Raw genomic sequence first — 13,586 nt, 5'->3', positions numbered from 1 at the left:
GAGGCCAATTCACTAAATATATTCAAAAAGAAGTTAGGTGTAGTCCTTACTACTAGGGGGATCAAGGGGTATGTCGAGAAAGAAGGAATGGGGTACTGAAGTTGCATGTTCAGCCATGAACTCATTGAATGGCGGTGCAGGCTCGAAGGGCCAAATGGCCTATTCCTGCACCTATTTTCTATGTTTCTAAGTCTATGTTTGTAAGAGAGCAGCCAATTCACCAGGGTTTTGCAGTTAGCAACAAGAATAACTTGTATTTATATAGCGCCCTTAATGTAGTAAAACATCCCAAGGCACTTCACAGGAGCATTATCAAACAAAACTTGACACCAAGCCACATAAGGAGATATTAGGGTAGGAGAGCCAAAGTTTGGTCAAAGAGGTAGGTTTTAAGGAGCGCCTTAACGGAGGAAAGAGAGGTAGAGAGCCGGAGAGGTTTAGGGAGGGAATTGCAGAGTTTAGGGCCTTAGCAGCTGACGGCATGGCTGCCAATGGTGGAGCGATTAAAATCTGGTATGCTCAAGAGGCCATAGTTGGAGGAGCGCAGAAATATCGGAGGGTTGTATGGCTAGAGGAGATTACATAGATAGGGAGGTGGCGAGGCCATCGAGGGATTTGAAAACAAGAATGAGAATTTTAAATCAAGGCGTTGCTGAACTGGGAGACAATGTAGGTCAGCGAGCACAGGGGTGATGGTGAATGGAACTTGGTGTGAGTTAGCAGAGTTTTTGATGACCTCAAGTTTATGGAAGGTCGAACGTGTGAGGCCAACCTGGAGTGCATTGGAATAGTCAAGTCTAGAAAGGCATTTCTCCACTCATCATCTCAGGAGGCCATCGAATGGATAGCCAAACTAGACATCCCATGATAAGTTTTTCCTGTCATATGAAAGTAGTAAAGGCATGGATGAGGATTTCAGCAGCAGATGAGCTAAGGCAGGAGTGGAGTCGGGTAATGTTACAGAGGTGGCAATAGGCGGTCTTGTGATGGCGCAGATATATGATCAGAAGCTCATCTTGGGGTCAAATATGACATGAAGTTTGCGAACAGTCAGATGGAGTCAGTGGCTAGGGAATGGAGTTTGTGGCGGAGACTGAAGACAATGACTGAAGATGATGACTGGTGCCAGTTCTGGCAACTGTGTCTGCCGCAGACATCTCCTGGGCAATTTCACACCATATCCATTTGAAAATTGTTGGCAGCGGTCCCCCTCCCCCAACCAGATGGAGTGATGTCCGCCTCCTCTCCACTGCATGGACTAAGGCCTCAGCAGTCTACGTTGAGAAATGCCTGGCACGTTGCCTGGCCTCCTGGTGCTCCATCTCTGCACAAGTGCCAGAAGTCGGGCGGGTCATCTGCGCATGCGCAGAGGAAGCCACCCGAGGAAACAAAACCGCGACTGTACATGTACAAAATGGCCGCCTCTTTTACCGCCGTGATTTTCAGTTTGGGCGGACAAAGTCCGTGGTGTAACGCCTGATTTAGTGACCCGATCATGGATCCTCATTTTTTGACGAAATTTCCAGTCGAAGGCGCAAACCTTTTTCATGCGGTATCGGGATTGGCCCGCTGCGATTAGCGCCCCGAAATCGGTAAAGCTGAAAATCCAGTATAATATCCAACATAATAAAATAGAATATTGATGGATTATTCGGTAAATATACTGCCTAGTGTATCACTGAAGCATATAGACCAAGAACGTTCCAGGTTCAATCCCTGGTCTCTGCTCAGTTAGCTGACTTCTTCATCTGGCCAGCTGTTGGGTTGCTACAAATAGCACTGCTGGGCTTGAGAGGGAGACAAATAAAAATCAGCCAGAGTTCCCACTTAGCCAACAGGAGGACCAATTGGACCAATAGCCAATAATTCCCACTGGAAATGCATGTGCGTGTGTGTGTGTGGCAAGGGAGAACAGGATTGAGCTTAGCTATGATGGCCCCTGAGGCAAGGAATAAACTTGCCTCAGGGGCAATAAACTTGCCTGCAGATTGCTCAAGGTTCCTTCTTGCTTGTAGAGACCCTGGCTGTCACAAGTAGGTCCCAACATCGTTCCTGCTGAACCTGGGAGAGAGGGGAGGATACTTGGGCCCTGAGCAAATGACACAACCACCACCCCGCCCTCATGGTGCCCCAGTCATTTGCATACGGTGGGGTGAGAATGCGGAGAGCAAATAAGTACACCCTAGCAGGAGTGGAGGAGAATCTACGAGACAACATCTCCTAGAGCAAGAATTTGGTGGTAGGCCACCTGGCTTCATGAAAAATTCTAGAGATTCTTAGTTGCCATTAAGAACTGGCATTCCCTGAATTACGGGCCCTACCTCCACCAGGATCTAATCCCGACAGGCAAGCGCTACATCATTACGCCAACATACCATTGGAGGCAAGTGCAGCAAAACTGGTTGGATTTCTGACATGATATCATTCAACCGTTGTGACGCCTCTTCCTGCACGGGGGCAGGGGATGATGGAAGAGACATCTGCCCCTGCTTCTGTTGGAATTTGGACACATGAGAAGGGAAATGGACCAGGCAGAACCAATCCTACCCCAAATTCAAGCCCGATCGCCTGCCCCAGTTACAGTGACACTGCATCCCCCAGTAGGCCATGGAATTTCAGGGCCTGTGCTTCCATTACGTTGCTTTTGCTGCTGAGAGAGTTATCTGCTTGGCAAAGCACTTTAACATTGTGCCCAATGGTTTCTATCGTGGCCCTTGGTGGTGTAAAACGCAACTTCTCAACTTCCGTGCCTCAAGGTAAGCCCTGCAGGGATTGCTGAATTACCCTTCATTGTCCTGCTGTTTGCTGGTGTTAAGGAAAATAATAGTTTCAATATAAAATTAGTTTCTCTGCTTTCACATCAGCTTGTTTGCTAACATTACTCAAAAATGCTCAGAAATTTTTTAACAGATCTGTTTGTGTAAGAGTCTCCATCAATTCTATTTAATAGGATCTCCAAGAAAAGAGACTTACTTAACACTATTTTGCTGGCATGGAGAAGCTAACAGATATATCACACGAACAGGAGAGAACAAAGGCACCATACAAGCCAAGGTCATCCATCTGCTTTCAGTATTTTGTATTATTTACTTCACTGCCAAACTGCATCTGTTCCAATGTGTACTTAAACAACCTTTTTAAAGAGTTTCTTCAAAAAAAAATTCTTGCTGATTTTCACTTCTTTTCGCCTGAAGGTGTTCGACTTTTTGCTGGGCATGGCTAAATTTTGTGCGGCCATTTCAAATTCTTGAAAGCCAGAAGAAGGAACAGACTGAGCACACAGCTGGAGGCTGCATTATGTGGTATCCCATTAATCTATCCGTTTCATACTAATGATGGGGTATCTGAGTAATTCTGTGATGTCAGTACTATTATTCATGTGTGAGTCGTGACTTGAGTATCAACAGGATATTCAAACACTGGGCAATGGGGGGGCATTACAGCTGGGCCCCTACCCACTGTTCACATGCACGCACTTCCAGCAGTGGTCATTGAATAGCCATCAGATGTGGGAACCGCTGACAAATATCTCCTCCCTAACGTAGGGCTGCTGAGATCAACTGTAACACACCTACTCACACTGTGGCTTAGATCAGCTAATTCAGCACAGAGAAGGGATTGAACCCAAGATTTTCCTTTACTCACTAGACCAACTCACAGCCATTCAGGGAACCACAACTGTTTAACCTCTGGAGTAAGGGAAGGGAAAAACAACCAAAGTTTCTATTTCTGATCATTATCCACTTTTGCAAAATGCATATGTGTGGACATTAAGTGGGAATAGCATCAGGATCAGCTGTGATGCCTGCCAAGTGCCAACCCCCCCAATGTTAACTAGCATTCTGATACACACAGTCTACATTGCATACCACATGCATTGGTTACTTGGGTAACTGGTGCCTGTGGGGTCATGCCCAGCGTGAGTCAGCACCTTCAGGAGAAAAGGAGAGAATTGGCTGTAAATTTTCTATCTATGCCAATGTAAGGATTTGGAGCAATCATAGATCAAATGCGAACATATGAAAATGACAGACAGGAAAAGACCAGCTGGTCCATTAGTCTATTTTATGCAGTCATGTTGCATTACGACCATTGATGCATCCATCCACCAGCAGCCATGTCATTTCCCGAGGCCATTTCAGCAAAAAAATAATTCTCGGAAATACCTCTTTAATCCACAGCGACAATTGAAAGGATTCCCAGGAGACCACAGTGACACTTCATCCAATACTCCAGCCTCAGCCAGGAAATCCACGAGCAACCTATTAAATGTTTGCAGCAAATCTGCACTCACGGCCAAGCCGGCAAATTGTTCCAGAGATTGATGACCCGCTTCAAAAAGAAAAAGCTCCTGACCTCTAAACTAATTCTCTATTTATGCAACTTAGAATCATACAATCATAAGAACATAAGAAATAGGAGCAGGAGTAGGCCATACGGCCCCTCGAGCCTGCTCCGCCATTTAATACGATCATGGCTGATCCGATCATAGACTCAGGTTCACTTCCCTGCCCGCTCTCCATAACCCCTTATTCCCTTATCGTTTAAGAAACTGTCTATTTCTGTCTTAAATGTATTCAATGTCCCAGTTTCCACAGCTCTCTGAGGCAGCAAATTCCACAGATTTACAACCCTCTGAGAGAAGAAATTTCTCCTCATCTCAATATTAAATGGGCGAACCCTTATTCTAAGGTTATGCCCTCTAGTTCGAGACTCCCCTATCAGTGGAAACATCCTCTCCGCATCCACCTTGTCAAGCCTTCTCATAATCTTATACATTTTGATAAGATCACCTCTCATTCTTCTGAATTCCAATGAGTAGAGGCCCAACCTACTCAACCTTTCCTCATAAGTCAACCCCCTCTTCACCGGAATCAACCTAGTGAACCTTCTCTGAACTGCCTCCAAAGTAAGTATATCCTATCTTAAATATGGAAACCAAAACTGCATGCAGTATTCCAGATGTGGCCTCACCAATACCCTGTATAACTGTAACAAGATTTCCCTGCTTTTATACTCCATCCCCTTTGCAATAAAGGCCAAGATTCCATTGGCCTTCCTGATCACTTGCTGTACCTGCATACTATCCTTTTGTGTTTCATGCACAAGTACCCCCAGGTCCCGTTGTGCTCCAGCACTTTGCAATCTTTCTTAATTTAAATAATAACTTGCTCTTTGATTTTTTTCTGCCAAAGTGCATGACCTCACACTTTCCAAAATTATACTCCATCTGCCAAATTTTTGCCCATTCACTTAGCCTGTCGATGTCCTTTTGCAGATTTTTTGTGTCCACCTCACACATTGCTTATCCTCCCATCTTTATATCGTCAGCAAACTAGGCTATGTTACACTCGGTCCCTTCTTCCAAGTCGTTAATATAGATTGTAAATAGTTGGGGTCCCAGCACTGATCCCTGTGGCACCCCACTAGTTACTGGTTGCCAACCAGAGAATGAACCATTTATCCCGACTCTCTGTTTTCTGTTAGTTAGCCAATCCTCTATCCATGCTAGTATATTACCCCCAACCCCGTGAACTTTTATCTTGTGCAGTAACCTTTTATGTGGCACCTTGTCATAGAATAGTACAACACAGAAGCAGGCCATTTGGACCATCGAGTCTGCGCCGGCTCTTTCAAAGAGCAATCAAGTTAGTCCCACTTACTTGGTCTTTCCCCATATTCCTGCAATTGTTTCTTCTTCAAGTATTGAAGGCTACTACCGAATTTGTATACACCACCCTATCAGGTAGTGCATTTCAAATTATTGTGTAATATTTTTTTCCTCATGTCATAGAATGGTTACAGCACAGAAGGAGGACATTCGGCCCATCGAACCTGTGCCGACTCTCTGCAAGAACTCCACAGCTCGTCCCACTCCCCTGCCTTTTCCCGTAGCCCTGCAAATGTTTTTCCTTCAGGTACTTATCTAATTTGAAAGGCACGATTGAGTCTGCCTCCACCACACTTTCAGGCAGTGCATTCCAGATCCCAACCACTCGCTGCGCAAAAATGTTTTTCCTCATGTCGCCTTTGGTTCTTCTGCCAATCGCCTTAAATCTGTTTCCTCTGGTTCTCGAGCTTTCTGCCAATGGGAACAGTTTCTCTCTATATACTCTGTCTAGGCCCCTCATGATTTTGAATACCTCTATCAAATGTCCTCTCAACTTTCTGCAGTACAGAGGGACCTGGGGGCCCTTGTACTTAAAACACAAAAAGTTAGTGTGCAGGTACAGCAATTAATCAGGAAGGCAAATGGAATGTTGGCCTTTATTGCAAGGGGGATAGAGTATAAAAGCAGAGAAGTCCTGCTACAACTGTACATCATCATCATAGACAGTCGCTCGGGATTGAGGAAGACCTGCTTCCACTCTTTGCATGAGTTCTTAGGTGGCTGTACAGTCCAATACAAGAACCACAGTTTCTGTCACAGGTGGGACAGATAGTCGTTGAGGGAAAGGGTGGGCAGGGAGCCTGGTTTGCTGCACGCTCCTTCCGCTACCTGCGCTTGATTTCTGCATGCTCTCGGCGACGATACTCGAGGAGCTCAGCGCCCTCCCGAATGCACTTCCTCCACTTAGGGCGGTCTATGGCCAAGGACTCCCAGGTGTCAGTGGGGATGTCGCATTTTATCAGGGAGGCTTTGAGGGTGTCCTTGTAATGTTTCCTCTGCCCACCTTTGGCTTGTTGCCGTGGACGAGTTCCGAGTCGAGCACTTGCTTTGGGAGTCTCGTGTCTGGCATGCGAACTATGTGGCCTGCCCAGCGGAGCTGATCAAGTGTGGTCAGTGCTTCAATGCTGGGGATGTTGGCCTGGACAAGGACGCTAATGTTTGTGCGTCTGTCCTCCCAGGGGATTTGCAGGATCTTGCAGAGACTTCGCTGGTGGTATTTCTCCAGCGACTTGAGGTGTCTATTGTACATGGTCCACGTCTTTGATCCATACAGGAGGGCGGGTATTACTACGGCCCTGTAGACCATGAGCTACAACTGTACAGGGTATTGGCGAGGCCACACCTAGAGTACTGCGTACAGTTTTGGTCTCCGTATTTAAGGAAGGATATACTTGCATTGGAGGCTGTTCAGCGAAGGTTCACTAGGTTGATTCCGGAGATGAGGGGCTTGACTTATGAGGATAGGTTGAGTAGATTGGGCCTATACTCATTGGAATTCAGACGAATGAGAGGTGATCTTATTGAAACTTACAAGATAATGAGGGGGCTCAACAAGGTGGATGAAGAGAAGATACTTCCACTCATCGGGGAAATTAAAACTAGGGGACTATGGGCTAGAACCTCCACTTTTGTGCTTGTCGCCCAAAAATGGGCGTTATTTCTGGCATGGGCGGTAAAAAAGGGTTTTCATCCCGCCGGCTTCTCACCCATTCTCAAAACACCTAGTTTCCATTTTTGAAAATGGGCGTTACCACGAGCGATATCAAATGGGCGGTAGCGTTAAAGTTTTTTGACCTTCTGGCGTAAATTGTGGGCGTCCTTAGCAACGGCATGGCAACGCTAGGTTCCCGTGATTCAGAAGGTCAAGGGTCATCATGAGATCCGCAGAAGAGGAATCAGAGAGAGAGGGAGCTCAGAGGCACTGAAAGCATGTGTTGCTGTGGTGTGTGCTTGTCTCGCTGTTATGGGAGGAACGACGGATATTCACCAGTAGTAAAAAGCCTACTAAGCACCAAGAACATAGTTGGCACCAACTTTTTGTCCAACAAATAAGATATAACATGGAAGGGATGGAGGAGGCCCTAGAGCTAGTAGCCAGGAACACTGGTGGCAGAGGGCTCCCAGTGGTCTCGGAGTGCCGCACTGCACCCTAAGGTGCCGCAACCCCATTGCCAACCACACATGAGAGCCAGCAGCAACATCTTGCTTCTGGCTCAGAGCACGTTCCCACCTCAGGACCGTCCTCTCCTGTATCTATTCAAGCAGTGTTTCGGCCTTCACCCCCCTCCCCAGTGAAGCATCGCTCGAGGACCTCCTCGGCCAGGCGACTTGGAGTCAAGAGGGGAAGTGGAAGGGGTGGAGGTGGGGAGGAGAAGCGGGGGGAGGGAGGAAAGCGTTGGCTTGTACAGAAATACTGAGTATTTCAGACCAATGTTTGGTTCAAATGTTTTTTATTTAACAAAACCTTGTAGCACATTGGCTCAGATAACTGCACCATTACACGCTGGTGATTCTTTTACATCAAAGGGTATAATCACACTTAATTTCAATCAACTTAAACTTTAACTGTCACCAAGATGATGCCCACCATTGATGTATGACCTGCACACCCAGCAGTGTGTCAGCCTTGTAAATAACACCAACATTCTTTCAGGCAAAGCAATCATTGATGAGCTCCTGATTTAAGGCTGTTGCAGCTATCATGCCACCATGGGCCCTTTCATGTGGTCTACAGGGGTGTGGGGGCATGGCTTCAGCATCAGTCTGATTGTCTGGGCCGATGTCAGCATATGCCTCCTTGTCCTCCTCTATAATTTGCTGGTGGTCGACAACGAGTTGGACATTCAGGGGGTGGAATCCCTTTCGGTTCCTGAAAACCTTAGCATCCTGAAAAGGTGCCCGTATCACGATGTGCGTACAGTCTATTGCTCCCTGCACCTTGGGGAAGTTTGCAATTCTGGAGAATCCTAGAGCCCTCTCACTCTGTGCCTCCCTGGTCATAGGGAAGCTGATCAAGTCCCTCCTGCGTGCGTACAGGGCTTCGGTGACCTGTCTAATCCAGCGATGTGTAGCATGCTGAGACAGACTGCAAATGTCGCCAGCTGTGGCCTGAAAGGAAACCGAGGCGTAGAACAACAGTGCCGCGGTGATTTTGACCTCGACGGACAGTGCAGTAGTGATGGCGCTGGCAGGCTGCAGATCTGCCCTTATCAGCTGGCATACCTCAGTGATAACCTCTTTGTGGAAGCACTGTCTCCGAAGGCAGGTGGTGTCGGGCAAGTTGAGGTAAGAATGCTTCTCCTTGTACTTGCGGGGGGTGTAACGTCTGGTCCTCCTCATCTGTCTGTCACGTTTTACATTGCGCACATAATGCAGTGGAGCATTCCTTCGGCGATGTCAAGTCTGCTGCATGTAATTGGTCAGCAAGAGAGGATGAGTAAGGACAGGCCCCATTGCAGTAGCTCTCTGATTTCCACCGATTGGTCACAAACAAGGAAGGTCCCGACGAAGACACCTTTTCAATTCCAATCGGTCACAGTATGTGTCATGTACGGAGACCATGTATACTAACTGTATAGTCACATAAGATGTGCCACCAGAGGGCACTGCGGTGGGAGACCTGAGGGTCACCTGCATAGGTGTGCAGGGCCCAGTATAAAAGGCTGCCCACCATGCTTGTGCCTCACTCTGGAGTTACAATAAATGGGACTAAGATCACAACAGCTCAAGTACAACAGTAGACCTCGTGGAGTCATTCATAAGAGTATTAAAGACATAATAACTGGCGACAAGATTACGAACTTTCACGCAAAAATGACTAACGTTGGTGCATTAGAAACATTCTCAGAGGGTGAAGATTGGGAAGCCTTTACGGAGCAGCTCGACCAATATTTCGTAGCAAATGACCTGGTAGGCGATGATCCGGCCACGCTGGCAGATAAGAGCAGAGCTGTCCTGTTGACCAGTTGTGGGCCCACGGTCTACGGCCTCGTCAGGGTCTTGCTTGCTCCTGAGAAAACAATGGCCAAGCCATACGAGGAGCTGAACGTGCTAATTCGGGACCAACTCAAATCAAAGGAGAGCATCCCCACGGCCAGGCATCGATTTTATACACACCACCGCCCCAAGGGCCAGGAAATCGCGAAGTACGTTGCCGACCTCAGGAGGCTGGCAGGACCGTGTGAATTTAGCGCATCACTCGCCGATGTGTTGCGGGATGTCTTCATAATTGGCATCGGTCATGAGGCTCTTCTTCACGGGCTACTGTCTGCCGAAAGGCCATCAGCATGATGACCCACTCTCAGAACTCAACCCGGCAAGTACTGTAAACAGAATGGCGCCTTTCACAAGCAGAACTGTTAAACGTGAATCTGCCCAGAGCAGAGCGTACAGGCCCCCTAGTCCTTTAACTCAGAGTCTGCCGAGGGGTGCAAACGTAAGTCGAGTAGCACCATGCTGGCGTTGTGGAGGTAATCACAGGGCTCATCAATGTCGGTTCAGAGACTATGTGTGCAAAGGCTGCAGCACAAAGGGCCACCTCCAGTGAATGTGCAAAAGAGCTGTGACTCACCACGTGGAAGAGGAGTCAGCAGATGGCTGTGAATCCAGCGCGGATTATGAGGAGATGGCTAGAGAGGCAGCTCAGTCCCAGGACGAAGTGTATTGAGTATATACCTGCACCACAGATTGTCCTCCAGTGATAATGGAAGTCAAGATAAATGGCGTTCCAGTCTTCATGGAAGTGGACACGGGGACGAGTCAGTCAATAATGAGCCAGGAAGCCTTTGAGAGGCTATGGAATGATTAAGCTGAACGACCCAAGCTGGTCCCGGTTCAGGCAAAGCTGCGCACCTACACCAAGGAACTGATACCAGTTGTTGGTAGTGCGGATATAAGCGTATCCCATGATGGCGCGGTGCACAATTTACCATTGTGGATTGTTTCAGGTGATGGGCCACCGCTACTTAGAAGAAGATGGATGGGGAAGATTCATTGGAACTTGGAAGACTTCATCCCTCCAGCGATCGACGACCGATAGCACAGAGGTAGAGCAAGCCCCACCTTCGATTGGACCAGGCACTGGAGAGCAGATCCCCGCAGCCTCTGAGGCACAGACCGCTCATCACGGCTGCGTGGCGATGATCCGGTCGAGATGACCCGAACGCACCTTCCCTGTTTCAGTGGCAGACTCCTGAGGATAAAGATTGGATCCGAGGGCACCTTCCCAGCTTCAGTGGCAGAATCCCTGGGAAAGAAGATCGCGGCAGTCGACATCATGGACAGAGAAAAGATGGCGTCCAAACCGTGAGGTGCAGCGCTAATGGAGCAACGACACATGGTTCCACGCAAGGAAGACGATTGGGGTAAAAGTAGTAAGGCCATTTTAAAGGAGGCCAACAACCCATCATTTTTGAATGAGCTGCTTGAAATTGGTAACCAATGTAAAAGTCCAGCTGTAACGAGCAAAATGTTGTTGAGCGATGTCGGGTGCAAATTGCAATCAGCCAATGTAGCGGGCAACACCTAACGGTCGTATACAGGTCCAACAAGCTACCCAATGCTGTAGCCTGTGTCCCTAGGACCAGAACAATGTATCATAAAGTGTCCCCACAGCTGACAGAAGTAGACAAGGCGCAGAGTAAACGATCCCTGGAAAACAGAGGCACCAGTAGCAATACCCTGCCTCAGATCGGTTTAACATTGCAGGCACCCGATGGCATGAACTGCCACAGTAAACTGCGCCTATGCTCGCAGTCGGCTACCATCACTCATCACCCGGGTGGAAAAGGCGCAGCTCACAAACCCACTCGCCACCACAGCAATGCCCAAGAACGAAGAGTCACCCGCAACGGCTCCTCCGAATGGGACTTGGACCAGCCAGGATCCTAAACTAGAGAGTGCTCACAATGGTGTCCTCAAGGAAAGCGAGTCAGCAGTCCCCTGTGAACTGCTATACAAGCCGAGGCAGCCCCACCGTCGCTTAGACAAAACGTTCCGTCGCTTAGACCACTTCCCAGGGAGCAGCAGTGAAACTGTGCAAATGAAAAGGACAGGGAGGTCACAGACACATCAGCTGTCTTTGGGCCTGCCCAACACTAGGAGTAACGGCAAGAGCCCTGAGCTCCGGCAACTCGAGCAAAATGAGCTCACCTCGCCCACAGACCCACTAGCATGGGGCGCTGCGCTGCCACCAAATGATCCGGATCTCATCCAGCCATGCTGGAACTAGACTGTCCTGTGTACCTGTACTGATATACCTGTACTGATCATGTAAATAAACCACACAAAAAGAAACACAACTGTAATCCACCCAACAAATGTACCAAGATGTAAATGTAAAACCCATGTGATGAACTTGAATGCAACTTGCATGTAACGGGTCATTAGCATGATCTCTGTGTGGGGCGGAGAATGGAGTAGTCATGGACTCACAACCAGAAACCACTGGGACCTCTACTGGCAACAAATCTCACTACCAACCCACCCAAGCTAGAAGCGACCCTCCAATGCTCAACCAGGAAGAGCAAAGCCCAGGTCACCGTCAATGTACGAGTCAATTTGCATTAAAGACTCGGGGGTGGGGGGGTGGGGGAAGTGATGTCATGTATGTAGACCATGGATAGTCACATAAGGTGTGCCACCAGAAGGCACTGCGGTGGGAGACTTGAGGGTCACCTGCATAGGTGTGCAGTGCCCAGTATAAAAGGCTGCCCACTATGCTTGTGCCTCACTCTGGAGTTACAATAAATGGGACCAAGGTCACAATAGCTCAAGTACAATGCTAGACCTCGTGGAGTCATTCATAAAAGTATTAAAGACATAACAGTATGGTCAAGATGTTTTTACAGATGTTCACATCAACTCCAACGACCTGCAGATTACACTCGAACTTCTCCGAGGTTGAAGCACAGCAGCATTTTAAAGGATGCGACATGTGATCTAGAACATGGTGTCCATAATGCTGTGATTCGTTCCGGTTAGTTCCACTTTTTCTGGGCGTTTTTTTGGACGAGCGATATTGTGGGCGATGTGTGTGCGAGGTGGTGAAATTGATGCAGGACGATCTCATGGCTGCTAGTTTCGGTAAATATGCTCGTTACGACAAAAAAAAGTGGTCGGGCGTTAATATTGAATCTCAGCGTTAAATCCGTGCCGAATGTAATGCTGGGCGATATTATGGTCATTGAATTCACCCATTCTGCTGATTCCACTCAAAAAATGTGGTTGGGCGGTAATATATTTTCCCAGCATTAAGCCCATGGGGAAAGTAACACTCGGCGATAAGTTTACGAAAAATGCCTGCCAGTTTCCATTTTGTGCCAAAATTGGCGCTATATGGGCGTTATACATCATTTCAGCGGTAAAGTGGGCGTTAAGCATGCACAAAAGTGGAGGTTCTAGCCCATAGTCTTAAAATAAGGGGCTGTCCATTGAAAACTGAGATGAGGTGAAATTTATTCTCTCAAAGGGTTGTAAGTCTCTGGAATTATCTTCCCCAGAGAGCTGTGGAGGCTGGGTCATTGAATATATTTATGGCGGAGATAGACAGACTTTTGAGCGATAAAGGAGTAAAGGGTTATGGGGAACGGGCAGGGAAGTGGAGCTGAGTCCATGATCAGATCAACCATAATATTGAATGGCGGAGCAGGCTCGAGGGGCAAATGGCCAACTCCTGCTCCTATTTCTTATGTTCTTATGTTCTTAAACTGTTAGGTTTCAGGTAACCTCGTGTAGGGGTTGTTTATTGTCGGTTCTGTGTTATTCCGGCCGAATCTCAGGGAGGTTGGGTACTGGCGAATAGCGCAAGTTCAATAAACGTACAAGTTTAAGGTTGAGCAAAAACCCTGTGTCGTGTGCATTTTGTTCTCAGAAATCCTGAAGTCAAGAACTGTTGGTGAGGGGTTATGGAATCTCT

This window comes from Pristiophorus japonicus, chromosome 8, assembly GCF_044704955.1.
Source record: "Pristiophorus japonicus isolate sPriJap1 chromosome 8, sPriJap1.hap1, whole genome shotgun sequence".
Lineage (NCBI taxonomy): Eukaryota > Metazoa > Chordata > Chondrichthyes > Pristiophoridae > Pristiophorus > Pristiophorus japonicus.
Note: the sequence above shows the minus strand (reverse complement) of the source record.